This window comes from Taudactylus pleione, unplaced genomic scaffold (assembly GCF_031769625.1).
Source record: "Taudactylus pleione unplaced genomic scaffold, aTauple2 ptg000407l, whole genome shotgun sequence".
Taxonomy (NCBI): Eukaryota; Metazoa; Chordata; class Amphibia; order Anura; family Myobatrachidae; genus Taudactylus; species Taudactylus pleione.
In genome coordinates this window covers 909,860-924,556 of record NW_028284809.1, presented here as the reverse complement: position 1 = coordinate 924,556, position 14,697 = coordinate 909,860, and the positions used below count along the sequence as shown (strand labels likewise).

The following is a 14,697-nucleotide window of genomic DNA, read 5'->3' as shown; positions in this document are numbered from 1 at the left end:
AAGTGAGGAACCTCATACGTTTGTCCCTGGCTGCAGTTGTATTTGCGCAGATTTGGAACACTATATACACTATATTACCACTGCACTAGACCAACTTTCATCCAACCATCCAACTAGTTGTCTGGTTGGAATGAAAATCTGGTAACGTATGGGAGTAAATGATGATCAGTTTTTTGTTCCTAAATGACAGAAAACAGATGAAAATGGTCTTTCAGACAAGTTTGTTAAATGTTTGATCTAAACAATTTGTTCAAACAACAGTTTTTGTCCATTTTCCGGCGTTTGGGAGCAAATTGCTGATTGTCATTTACTTTCATACCTTACCAGATCTTCATTCCAACCAATCAACTAGTTGGCTGGTTGGATGTAAGTTGGTCTAGTCTAGTGTGTGGCCAGCTTAACACACATTAGTATCACTTTCTCTTCTTTGTTGCAGAATGGCGTCTGCATGTCTGAGAGAGGAGCTGAGCTGCTCCATCTGCCTAAGCCTTTATACAGACCCTGTATCCCTGAGATGTGGACACAACTTCTGCCGGCTCTGTATTGTGAGTGTGCTGGAAACACAGGAGGGGGCTGGGGGCTATTCCTGCCCGGAATGCAGAGCAGAGTATCAGGAGCGCCCAGCACTGGAGAAGAACAGGAAGCTGAGTAACATTGTGGAAAGTTTCCTATGTAGTCATCCAGAGCAGGAGGAGACCTGGAGCTTCTGTACTTACTGCGTGGAGGCTCCTGTACTGGCTGTGAAGCTGTGTCTGCAGTGTGAGATGTCCCTGTGTGAGGGCCACCTGAGTGTACACAACAAGTCAGTGGATCATATTTTAATTAGGGATGAGCGGGTTCGGTTCCCTGAGAACCGAACCCACCCGAACTTCGGGGATCCGGGGCGATCCGAGCCCAAGCTCGGATCTCCCTGTCTGCCCCGGATCCCTCTCCCGAGGCAAAACCTCGAGATCTGCTGTCGGATCTCGAGGTTTTGCCTCGAGCGGCCATTTAAAAAAAAATGCCTTTGCCTTTAATGGGCAAAGTGCTGATTGGCTGACAGAGCCGTCTGTCACGGCTCTCAGCCAATCAGCATTATGGTGCTCATTTGCATGTAGCACGGACTCGTGAGATCCGTGCTACATGCATCTGTGTGATTGACAGTGACACAGAGCACAGATGGGTCAGTGAAACCCGTCTGTGCTGCTGTGTATTTCAATGACACAGATGCACGCACGGACCAGGAGATCCGTGCTACTTGCATCTGTGTCATTGACACAGAGCACTAACGGGTCCGTGAGACCCGTCTGTGCTGCTGTGGTAAAAAAAAAAAAAAAAACCTGTGTAAAAAGAGAAAAAAATGGCGTGCCCCCCCCCCCAAAAAAAGAGCAACCAGCCCCGGGCATTAGTGACCCAGTGCTGGGTGTGCTTAAATACAGGGGACAAACGACATAGGGGTCCCCTGTACTTAAACACAACCAGCACCGGGCTAGTCAGAACCAGAGCTGGTTGCCAAAATACGGGGGACAAACGACGTAGGGGTCCCCCGTATTCTGCGCAACCAGCTCTGGGCTCTGATCCGGTCCTGGTTCTGGAAATACAGGGGAAAAAAATGAGTAGGGTTCCCCTGTATGTTCCAGAACCAGCACTGGACTTTTTCTAGCGGGGGGCTGATGCCACAGCCAGGGGAGCCCTTTCACCGGGCCCCCCAGCCGCAGCATCAGCCCTGACCGCTAGTCAGCCCAGGCCGGGGATCCCTGGAGAGCTGGGGACCCCCCCAATAAAGGGGTCACCCTCTCCAGGGCTCCCCAGGCCCATGCTGATAGCCCGGGGCTATCCCCGCCACCCCTGGTGGCGGTGGGTGGCGGGTTGATTGTGTGGTGTGGTGTAAATAAAGAATATCAAACATTGTCTTTACAAGTAGAACTGCAAGTCCCAGCAAGCCTGCCCCGCATGCTGGTACTTGGAGAACCACAAGTACCAGCATGCAGGGCATTAAGGGCCCACTAGTACCTGTAGTTCACCTGTAAAAAAATGTTTAAAAAAAACACAGGACACACACACCGTGACAGTATAAGTTTATTAAACATACATACACACACACACACACACATGTACACATACTCACCTATGTAACCTGTAGCATCGGTCCACTTGTCCGGTAAAGTATCCATAGGGGACCTGTGAAAAAAAACATACTCACCATCTCCTATGCGAGGTTCTGTCCTCTTCGTTCCAAAGTAGGCATCCCCGGACTTGGCAAAAAAAAAAAAACGAAAACGCGATCCACGAACTTAGTACCGTTCTATAGAACGGTACTTCCCGAATGAGAGCTTAGCGGCGGGGTATCACCATGGAAACCCCGCTGCTAAGCGTTCATTGGCTGAGAGAGGCCATCTCCCGTCTCTCTCAGCCAATGAACGGCTCCCTCCATTGTAGTCAATGCTGGGAGCCGCAAGGTTATTAAAGTTTACCCTGCGGTTCCCACCATTGACTACAATGGAGGGAGCCGTTCATTGGCTGAGAGACGGGAGATGACCTCTCTCAGCCAATGAACGCTTAGCAGCGGGGTTTCCATGGTGATACCCCGCCGCTAAGCTCTCATTCGGGAAGTACCGTTCTATAGAACGGTACTAAGTTCGTGGATCGCGTTTTCGTTTTTTTTTTTTGCCAAGTCCGGGGATGCCTACTTTGGAACGAAGAGGACAGAACCTCGCATAGGAGATGGTGAGTATGTTTTTTTTCACAGGTCCCCTAGGGATACTTTACCGGACAAGTGGACCGATGCTACAGGTTACATAGGTGAGTATGTGTACATGTGTGTGTGTGTGTGTGTATGTATGTTTAATAAACTTATACTGTCACGGTGTGTGTGTCCTGTGTTTTTTTAAACATTTTTTTTACAGGTGAACTACAGGTACTAGTGGGCCCTTAATGCCCTGCATGCTGGTACTTGTGGTTCTCCAAGTACCAGCATGCGGGGCAGGCTAGCTGGGACTTGCAGTTCTACTTGTAAAGACAATGTTTGATATTCTTTATTTACACCACACCACACAATCAACCCGCCACCCACCGCCACCAGGGGTGGCGGGGATAGCCCCGGGCTATCAGCCTGGGCCTGGGGTGCCCTGGAGAGGGTGACCCCTTTATTGGGGGGGTCCCCAGCTCTCCAGGGATCCCCGGCCTGGGCTGACTAGCGGTCAGGGTTGATGCTGCGGCTGGGGGGCCCGGTGAAAGGGCTCCCCTGGCTGTGGCATCAGCCCCCCGCTAGAAAAAGTCCAGTGCTGGTTCTGGAACATACAGGGGAACCCTACTCATTTTTTGTCCCCTATATTTCCAGAACCAGGACCGGATCAGAGCCCAGAGCTGGTTGCACAGAATACAGGGGACCCCTACGTCGTTTGTCCCCCGTATTTTGGCAACCAGCGCTGGTTCTGACTAGCCCGGTGCTGGTTGTGCTTAAGTACAGGGGACCCCTACGTCGTTTGTCCCCTGTATTTAAGCACACCCAGCACTGGGTTACTAATGCCCGGGGCTGGTTGCTCTTTTTTGGGGGGGTGCACGCCATTTTTTTCTTTTTTTACACAGGTTTTTTTTTTTTTTTTACCACAGCAGCACAGACGGGTCTCACGGACCTGTCATTGCTCTGTGCCAATCACACAGATGCATGTAGCACGGATCTCCCGGGTTCGTGCTACATGCAAATGGGCACCATAACGCTGATTGGCTTCCTGTCTGCCACTGCAGTGCCACTCCTAGATGGGCCACGTGTTTGTGCCGCCCCCTTGTGTCGCTTAGCATAGTCATCCAGCTTCCTCGGTACAACCTTTTGGCCTAAAAACAATATTGTGAGGTGTGAGGTGTTCAGAATAGAGTGGAAATGAGTGGAAATTAATGTTATTGGGGTTATTAATAGCGTAGGAACAAAAAAAGGCCCATTTATGTGATTTTAGCGTTTTTTTTTTATTTTTTAAGAAAAAATCCAGATCCAAAACACAAAACCCAGAACCCAAAACACGGAAGGGTGGTTTTGGCAAAACCAATCCAGATCCAAAACACGAAGAAAGATCCAGATCCAAAACCAAAACACAAACACGAAAAGTGTCCGGTGCACACCCCTAATTTTAATTGACCCAATGTCATCACTGAGCAACAGAAAATGCCAAATTCACAAGAAACTTCTTGCGTACCATTGCTGTGAGGACGCTGCCTGTATCTGTGCCTCCTGTGTAACAGAACAACACAAAGGACACCAGCTGGAGTCACTGGAGGAGGCCATGAAGACCAAGCAGAAGAAGCTGAGAAACCTCCTGGAGAAACTGACCACACACAGAGCAGAGGCTGAGGAAGAAGTGCAGTGTCTGCAGGATCGCAGGACAGAGGTACAGGAGAGAGCAGCTGTTGTCACAGGGAAAGTCACTGACTTGTTTATGGACATCAGGCAGAAGTTGGACATCCTAGAGGGGAGAGTCCTGAGTGAGGTCTCCAGACAGACTGAGGAGATTTCTCTGCAAATCTCTGATCTGATCCAGCAGCTGGAAGCACAGAAGGATGAGCTGTCCAGGAAGATGGGTCACATTGAGGAGCTGTGTAACGTGACTGACCCACTAACTGTCTTACAGGAGCGAGAACCAGACACTTATGAGAAGGAAAATGACACAGAAAGTGATGCCAAAAAGGTTTATCCTGTGGGTGATCTGGACGAGGGTCTGATCTCAGTGACCTTGCACTCGGGTTTATCTGATATTCTGACTGCTGCAAAGAGAGGGTTCTATATACCTGAGGCTGCAGATATGTTACTTGATATAAATACGGCTGGTAGTGAAGTCTCTGTATCAGGGGACTTAAAATCTGCATCCTTGTCTAAAATAGACCTAAACTACCCAGAGAATATAATGAGGTTTATAGATTATGATCAGGTTTTAAGCAGCACAAGTTTTGGCTCAGGACAACATTGCTGGGAAGTGGGAGTCAGCACATCAGAGTGTTGGTGGGTTGGGGTGGCTTATTCTAGTATAGAAAGAAAAGGAGATCAGTCAGGAATTGGAGACAATAGTAAGTCCTGGTGTTTGCGTATGTCAGATAATAGTTACTCAGTGATACATAATTCAGTGGAAAATGATCTGCAGCTGGAGTCTCCTGTGCAGATTAGGAATATACCTGGACTATGAGGCCGGGCGTCTGTCCTTCTATCAGCTGTGTGACCCCGTCAGACACTTACACACCTTCACCGCCACCTTCACTGAGCCCCTGCATGCTGCCTTTGCAATATGGGAGGGTGGCTGGGTCAGGATTAGAAGCTAGATACATTCATAAGATAATAATGTAACATCAGTCATCTATAACCTATTGGCTGGTATCTCCTCCTGTTACTATTACTTGATACTTTGTTTTGTTTTTCTCTTTGCTGTGTTCTGTGCTTGCAGAGCTGTTTGGTGGTTGTTTTCTTGTTATAAAGTACAGAGCTTCTGTCTGTTATAGCCAAAAGCAGGGAGCACAGATGTGTTATATACAGGGGTAATATAACAACCCTGTCTCTCCTGACATCTGGCTTAGGAGGAAAAAGGGCAATACATTTAGTAAAAGTCACAGGAGGGTACATAGAGAAGTGAATTAATTGTACACATGTGAATGTGCCCCTGCGTGTCTCAGATTTCCCAGCACAGTGTCTCTATTTGCCCCTGTAAATGATAAGGTTGGGTTGTGCTGGTCACCTGTATGTATGGGGGGATAACATGTATGTATGGGAATAGGCTGTTACCACTGATAATACTGCATTTGGTGCTCAGGAGCAAATATAGATGAGTCAATTATATGTTACATGTGTGTTGTGCTTATAAAAAAAATATAGGAATCCTCTACGGCGCTATTTTATATATCACATGGTAAAATCACGTTAGGCGTTGTGGGTGATTATAGGTTTTAGAAACCATACATTTAATAAATAAACATATAAAACAATGTTTTTATAAAATACAATGAATACAACTGAATTCTTAAAGGCTTGTGGTAGTTGGTATTAACATATTTTTACTATAGCTTTGAAAAAAGATAAGTTGTGATGTTATCCATGGCAACCAATCAGATTGTAGCTATTATTTCTCTATTACATCCTAGAAAATGATAGACAGAATCTGATTGGTTGCTATGGATAACACCTCCACTTGTCTGTGTTAGAAGCTTTAGTAAATCTGCCCACAAAGCTGCTAGCAGACAGATGTTACAGGTCGCAGTGGGCAAAAGACCATAATATCATAATATCAGGCAGATATAGGATACATTAGGTGTTTCCCAAGATATAGTTACACAGGGGCGGATTGGGATGGAAAAGCAGCCCGGGAAATATCTGGGAGTAGCCCTAAATGGGGTGTGGTCTGTGGAGGGGGCGGGGTTGGTGCTAATGTGTGGCATAATGCAGGGCTTGACAAATTTTTGTAAAATCTAGGAGCCATCTTAAAAGTTTAGGAGGGGGACGACGACCCTTGGAAATCCCGGTCACAAGGACTAAAATCTTAGTTACCATGGTGACCAGGATTTGGCGAGCCCTGGCATAATGTGAATAAGGGGCATTACTGTGTTGTGTAACATGAATTGGGGCACTATTACCGTACATATATTGTAACATTGATTATATGTATTAATGTTATATTACTGATGTGTATATCTAACTGTAGATATCAACTTCAACGATGCATCCGAAGTCTAGCCCTTCAAAATTCAAATGTGCAAGCATCAGCTGTCAGCAGGGAATCGGTATGATATACTGTTGGATGGGATGTTGGTGGTCAAAACACTGACACCGGCGGGGGGCGTGGCTTGGTGGCCTAAGATGGTGGATGCTTTTTTCAGAGCTCCACATCCAGCATCCTAAAGTTGATTCCCCTGCTGTGTTGGAGGAACAAACCCGCCAACCTCTACTGCCCAGAGCCCCGCTGAGGATACAGGGGTCCTATTGGGTGTATCTGGGGGGCTCCCTGATGGCGTTTCAGCCCGCTACCCCACACCAGAGGCCTACCCAAGGAACCTCCCAGCGCCATTACCTCGCGCCATTACCCCGCGCACACCAGCCTCCTTACCTGACCTGGAGCGGCATCCGGTGCCTGGGCCTGCACCGCCGCCGAGGTGACTGGCTTCCCTCCTCACGGCCAAGGCTGGACGCCGCAGGAGCACATAGCCACGTCACCATCCTCCTTCCCCGCCGAGTGCTGTAGCCGGTGCCTGACGTCCTCGCACCCTGGGCTCTGTAACTCCCGCTGCCCGCTCCTTGCTGCCTCTGGCTGAGTTATTGGGGTCAGCGGGCATTTCACCTCCTGCCCCCTTACAGTTTCTCTCCCGCCGCCGGCGGTGCTGGCCTCCTGTGGCCCGGACTCCCTGCTCCCTGCTGGGCCAGCTGACTGCCTCCTTCTGCAAGCTCTGCAACCTCCCCCCCTCTGGGGACAGCCATATACAAGTCCAGGATCGTCTCTGCTAAGGTCTGTACTCCAAAGTTGAATCAGAGACCACCCTCCATATGTGCCCACCTCCCTATTACAGACCCTAGATATCCCACAGCACTCCTCCACCTCTACTACATCAACTGTATGAACACACTGCTCTTTTTTTGCATCTATATTATAATAATGATACAGTGACTGTGCAGATACATTGCTCCTTTCGTTTTTGCATATATATTATAATAATCATACAGTGACTGTGTGGACACGTTGCTCCTCCTTTCTACATATGTATTTTAACTATTGCAAGAAGCGGCTCTCCACCTGGTCTCTCACAGTAATATTAGCTGCCTTGCAGTATACTTCCAGATGGTTCTCTTGTGCTGAAGCCCCACCTAGTAGTCACTGTCTACGATTGCATCCCATCTGCAACTAATATGCTCTAGAGATACTCAGATCAGTGGCGTCACAAGGCGGGTGCGGGGGGTGCGGCCCGCCGAGGGGTGACACCAAGGTGCAGGATCCCCCTCAGTGACAGGAGCCGGGTGCTGCACTATAGCATTAAGTGCAGCACTCGGCTCCTGTCAGTGAGGGAGCCGGCACTGCCCATGCCCGCACCTCCTGCACCCCCCGCCGGCACCACCCCATTGATACCTAATGTATCATTTTGTTAACCACGGCCACGGGCTGGGTTCGCGCCGCGAGGCCATGCCCCTCCCGAAGGCCCGATATGCGAGGCCACGCCCCCGACACACCCCCTCCAAAGACCACACCCCCATTTCGGCAGGTGCCGCGCACATGGCGTCCCTCCCCGCACCGGGTGTCACCGTGGGGAGGGACGCCACTGACTCAGATTCGCTATATAATGGGATAATTCCAACCATACAACCTCCAGGTGTGCCTTGCTGACAAGAAGTTACAACCGTCCCCGATTTCCTCCCTACGTGTTCCTATACCCTATGTCCATCTCCGCCAATATGCCTAGAAACAAAAAATCGGGCTCTCAAGGCCTTGTGTCCTATTTTAAAGCAAACCAGGTCAATGACTCTCAAAGACCTCCTTCTGCCCCGTCTCTAGGAGGTGCTTCTGATGTCGAATCGGAGGCAGACAACCTAGCGGCTCCATCTACCAAAGCAGATATTGCTGCAATCCTCACTGAGATGCGTAGTTTTCATCAAACAATACACGACAAAGTCCACAAGGCTATCTCCGGCCTCCAGTCTGAAATTACTGACATAGGTTCCCGTGTGGATGCTCTTGAGAGGAAACAAGAAGAAATTATTAATTTCCAACAGATGTCTGAGCAAGATAATATCCAACTGATGCGGGACTTTGTGTTGCTCGCTGACAAACAGGAGGACCTTGATAACAGGGGGCGAAGAAATAACATCAGGATTCGTAATATCCCTGAATCCGTGGAGCCTGCCCACCTCGAAGATTATCTCCTACGGCTCTTCTGCTCCCTTGTGCCTACCATCCCGGATGCTATGCTCCTCCTCGACATAGCTCACCGGGCCCTCCGACCTCGGTCCCAAACATCTGAGTCACCAAGAGATGTAATTCTCCGCTTCCACTATTTTAAGGCGAAAGATCAGGTTTGCTCCCAGGCCAGATGTTCCCCAGATGTTGCCTTTGAGGGTACTAAGCTGTTAATCTTCCAGGACCTTTCTCCTCTTACCTTATCAAAACGACGTGAAATGAAGGGCATTACCAGAATACTACGCGACCACAACGTCCGCTATCGCTGGGGCTTCCCCTTCAGTCTGCAGGTTCGATCAGGAGACAGATTCCTCACTGCAAGGTCTCCAGATGAAGCCCTACGTCTACTTTCTCAATTACATCTCCCTCTCCCTGGGCCTCCCACCACAAATGGTCCTCCCAAGGGTGACACGGGGCCCTCACCTACAAAGGTCCCCAGACCCCCGATGAAGGATGTGGGGCCCTTACCCCAATGAGCCCCGAAGAATGTATGGCATACAATTAGCGATAATCCTAATCTTTCCGCAGTGACCTGACTTATCTATCGTTCCCTCTCTGCTACCTAATATTATTCCCTACTTGGGAACTAGGGGCCTGATTCAGAGCCGTTCGCTATTTGCGGTCGTTCGTTCAAAAACAAGGGGTGGCTATTCAAATGATCCATTCGCAAATTGCAGTCTGTTCACACCTCTAAGTCTGAACGAGCGAGCAAAACATATGCTCGTTTATTTGATAAAAACGCCCCCTGGCCGCTCGCACCATACGTCATGTCCGCTATTTATTAGATTAATCGAGTACATCGTACAGCGTATGAACTGCTCGCTATTCTTGTGGTTGGTTTTTTCAACCGCTAGTTTGCGAGCAGTTCTGAGTTAAAAAAAAACACTGACGTGGTCAATGACGCTGCTGTATTAATTATGCACTCCCTTAAAACGCCCGTTTTGACCTTTAAGCACGCCTGCGTTCGAATTCCACTCCCCCGTTTTCAAGCACCTTCCCCTGTTACCACCCACATACGCCTCATTCTGTCACTCAAAATAGCAGGCACTCGCTATATAGCGTACAAACGATTTTCGGCCACACTGACTGGTTCGCGCATGCGTACTAAAAACCGTACGCATGCGCAGATGTGCGAACATCGCTCGGAACGAGCGTACTGCCGCTAGCGAGCGGCTCTGAATGAGGGCCTAGGTCCTATTATTGGACTTTAAACTTCATCACGTTTCAAGAATCCATATTGTTGATGCAGATCTCAGGTTACATCTCTAGTTTTGCAATGTTTTATTTTGTTATATTCTAGAAATAATGCTTTTTATCTCAGTTACCATGTCCTCCTGGGTAACCGAATATATTTCTTAGATTCACTGTTCTCTCATGGAGTAAGTTAACCCCCTAGCGTGTTACTACCAATATCCCCCATAGCCTTATACCAATCATTTTTATAAGTTTTGAGGCAATCTATACTTATTCTGCCTCTGATGCTCCTATGGGACATCAAATTTTATTATCTACCGTAACTATCTTCCTAGAAATATTTATAAAAGTTCTATGTTGTTAAATTTGTACATTTTTATGACGGCCAATTTTTTGATCTATCCTGGCTAATGCCCTTCCATATAATATTTAAACTATAAATGTGGCTCCTAGGAATACTTATTGCTTTGTCTATTGTTGTGTTTATTTTATGTTGCTGCAGCAATAGGTAGAATATTTTATTGTTGTACTTATTGTCATTGAGTTTTATTACTTCTATAGTACTCCATTCTTGCCTCATCGACCACACCATTTTTATATGGCCTTTGTAGGTTGTCCTCTCCCCTCACCCTTTCTCCCCCCCCTCTTAACCAACAGTATTAGTCACCGACCCCTCCTGACCACCCTCCCAGTGGTGGTTATATTGCCATCCTCCTTCCCCTAACTTACCGTGTTGTCTTCTTGTGTCGTCTTTGTTATCGATTCACACCTGGGGCTTGTTCTCCACCTTACTATTGCCTTGTAGATTAGTGCCACTCCTTTGGCACCTCTGACCACTCACCCCCAAGCGGTCACAATGACCGGCCTCGGACACCCCAGGCTCTTTAGCCAATTACTCCCGTGGGTCCGACCACAAGGACGGGGCCTTCCCCATTCCTCTTCTTTTCTCCTTTTCTTTCCCTTTCTTCTTTTTCTTTCTTCTTTCCCTGAGACCGTAGTCCGGACTTTCTGGTACACTACTCATCTATTCCCTTTTGACCACTACTCGATAACTGTTTTATACACTCCCCCATGACCACTAAACTCATCACATTTAATGTTAGAGGTTTGAACAGCCCTCAACGTCGAACCACCCTGTTCCATACTCTTCACCAACTCCAAGGCGATGTTATTTTTCTACAAGAGACCCATTTTGCTGGCGTTCGTCACCCCGAATTGAAATCTAAATACTTCCCCTCCACTTATCATGCTTGTGACTCTTCCCGTAAAAAGAAAGGTGTTGCTATACTATTCTCTCGGCGGGTCTCCTTTACTCCCTCCTTAGTTGTTCGGGATCCAGAGGGGCGCTACCTTCTCTTGGTTGGGGAACTGGAAGGCACCCTTTTCACATTTGTTAATGTTTCGTCCCTAACTCTGCACAACCACGTTTTTTTCGTACTTTGAGTTTGCTGCTATCCCAACATAGAGGAGGTAGAGTGGTCATGGCAGGTGACTTTAATACTACCTTAGATTCACGGCTTGATAGATCTAAACCTCCCCACGATCGTCGGTTAGCTCGGTTCGTGCTAATTCTGACGCATTACAACAGTTTCTTTCCCAACACCTCCTATTTGACGCTTGGCGTGTGAAAGAACCTACTGCTAAAGACTTTACCTTTTATTCACCTGTCCATGATGTTCATACAAGGCTAGATATGATTTTTCTTGGGATTGACCCCGCACAACTGATTCTAGACGCCAGCATTCACCCCAGCACCTGGTCAGACCACTCCCCATTCTCAGTAGATATTGAATCTCCCTTTCCTCGTAATACTTCTCATATTTGGCGCCTTAATGATAGGCTCCTTATGAATCCTACCCTGCGATCACAACTAGCCTCTGAGATTACAGAATATTTTTCTCTAAACTCTAACCCTACAATTTCTCCCCAGCTTCTCTGGGATGCCCACAAAGCAGTGATCCGAGGGTCTTTGAGTAAGTCTGCGGCTTCTGCCAAGAGGGCCAGAAGAAAGAGGCTTCTTGAGCTTATGGATCTCGTTGCTCGTCTAGACAAAATTCACAAAACATCGGGACTGGCGGATGACTATCGTGATCTTGCTGCCACCAGAGGTGAACTTGGTCTCCTCCTTACAGCAAAGGATGAGACTTCTCTTAAATGGCTTAATCAAACATTTTATGATAAGGGGGATAAAGCTGACAGAATACTGGCGTCTAGATTACGATCCAAACACTCGCAGAACAATGTTCTGACAATTAAATCCAGCTCAGGTGTTCCTATTAGAGATCCCTTACACATTATTGAGGAATTTTGTAAATTTTACACTAATCTATATAACCTTTCGTCTTCTCCAGGCAGTTCATTACCCGCTGTGGACTCAGTACAAAACTAAAACCTAAATTATCCTCTTCAGTCCTTGAGTCTTTAAACGTTGCAATTGAGCCGCAGGAAATCTTAGAGGTGATAGGGAACCTTAAAGCAAATAAGGCCCCAGGCCCCGATGGCTTTACAGCTACTTACTATAAATCCTTTGCCCCTCTGCTCTCCCCTCATCTTGCCACGGTGTTCAATGGTGTGTTGTCTGGTGGTTCTTTCTCCAGAGAGGCCCTTGAGGCCAGGATTATTGTTATAACCAAGGAAGGTAAGGACCACTCCAATTGTGCCCATTACAGACCCATCTCGCTGTTGAACACCGATGTCAAGATCTATGCAAAGATACTTGCCAATCACTTGAATTCAGTGCTGCCTGACTTGGTCCATAATGATCAGGTCGGCTTTATACCAGGGAGGCAAGCCAGAGACAACACTAGGTGGGTTGTTAGTCTCATTCACTCTATCAATTCTACTCGAACCCCAGCCCTGGTGCTCTCCCTGGACGCTGAGAAGGCCTTTGATTGGATCTGCTGGCCCTTCATGTTTCAAACTCTGAGGGCCTTCGGCTTGGGTGGTAATTTCCTCCAGGGTATCCTGGCCCTATACTCTACCCCTTCAGCTAGGGTCTCCGTTAATGGTCTTCTCTCGTCCCCTTTTTGTATAACTAATGGCACTAGACAGGGGTGCCCTTTGTCGCCTCTGATCTTTGCCCTTGTTATTGAACCCCTTGCAGCGCAAATACGCCTTGACTTGGATATTAGGGGTGCGTCACTTGGAAAGTCTGAATACAAATTATCTTTTTTCGCTGATGACGTACTCCTAACCCTAACCTCTCCTCATACATCTCTCCCAAAACTTTTTCCAGTTTTATCTGACTACGGCTCACTTTCGGGTTATAAGGTCAACTTTTCTAAAACTGAGTCTCTTGCACTTAATATGACACATAGGGCCTTGGATCTCCTGCGGCACAATTATAACTTTTCCTGGCGCCCCTCTAAAATTAAATATTTAGGAGTCTTCATAACAAACAGTTACGACACTTTATACTCTGCAAATTTCCCCCCTATGCTTAAAAAACTTAAACTGGACCTTCTTCGATGGCGTGATTTAATAATCTCCTGGTTAGGCAGGATAGCAGCAATCAAGATGAACCTTGTGCCTAGATTACTCTACCTCTTCCAGACCCTCCCTGTTGTTGTTCCCAAATCAATTTTATTGCAAATACACAGATGGTTTGTCCAATTCGTATGGAAATCCAAACCTCCCCGCATTGGTTTCCTGACTCTTTGTCATCCCACCACTAATGGGGGAAATGGATTTCCCGATATTAACCTTTATTACTATGCGACCCATTTAAGTCAGGCAATAGCCTGGTTTACATTATCTCATATACCCTGCTGGGTGGAAATTGAAACTAAGATGTGTAATGTCTCCTCCATATCTACAATTATAGGCTTGGCTTCGCCTGATAGACCCCAATCTGCTCGCTCACACCCGGTTATCTCCTTTACATGCTCTATATGGGATTACTGTAAATCCCATTTTAACATCACCACCTATCCATCTCCCCCATTACCCCTATATGGTCGAACCCAGCATTCTCCCCAGGTCTCAACCTTGCCCGTTTTTCTCCATGGATTAAAGGTGGGGTCAGGGTAGTATCTGATTTCTGTGAGTCGGATAGGTGCGCCCCTCTGGATTCCCTACAGAATAAATTTAATATATCTTCTGTTAATATTACTTATATTCAAATACGTCACTTTATTAATTCTTTTCCCATTAACTCAATTGTTAGATCTTTAACACCTTATGAGTCTTTATGTCTCCGCAATCCTCTTATGAAAGGTTTTATATCTGTCATCTATAATCTTTTATTGAACGTTAATTTATCAGATACACCTGGCCATGAACTTCAGTGGGAAAAGGATCTGGGGAGCCCACCGGATGAGGACACATGGTCTGCGGTGCGGGAGAGGGTGTCCAAATCTTCCATTTCCACCTTAATAAAGGAAAATGCTTACAAGATATACTACAGATGGTACCTGGTGCCTGTCCGCCTGCATAGAATGTATCACCTAGCCTCTGATCGTTGCTGGAGAGATTGCGGTGAGGCAGGCACCTACATTCACATATGGTGGTCCTGCCCTAAAATAGCCAAATTTTGGGATGAGGTTGCTGTCCTCCTTTCGGAAATACTAAAAATACCACTGACTAAATCTCCCTGGTCTTTTCTCCTTGGCTG

At 47.3% G+C, this 14,697-nt stretch overlaps 1 pseudogene; it reads left to right on the top strand.

Annotated features, from left to right (window-relative positions):
• Positions 1–437: 437 nt before the first annotated feature.
• Positions 438–5,283, top strand: LOC148506348 (E3 ubiquitin/ISG15 ligase TRIM25-like; annotated as a pseudogene).
• The last annotated feature ends 9,414 nt before the right edge of the window (positions 5,284–14,697 follow it).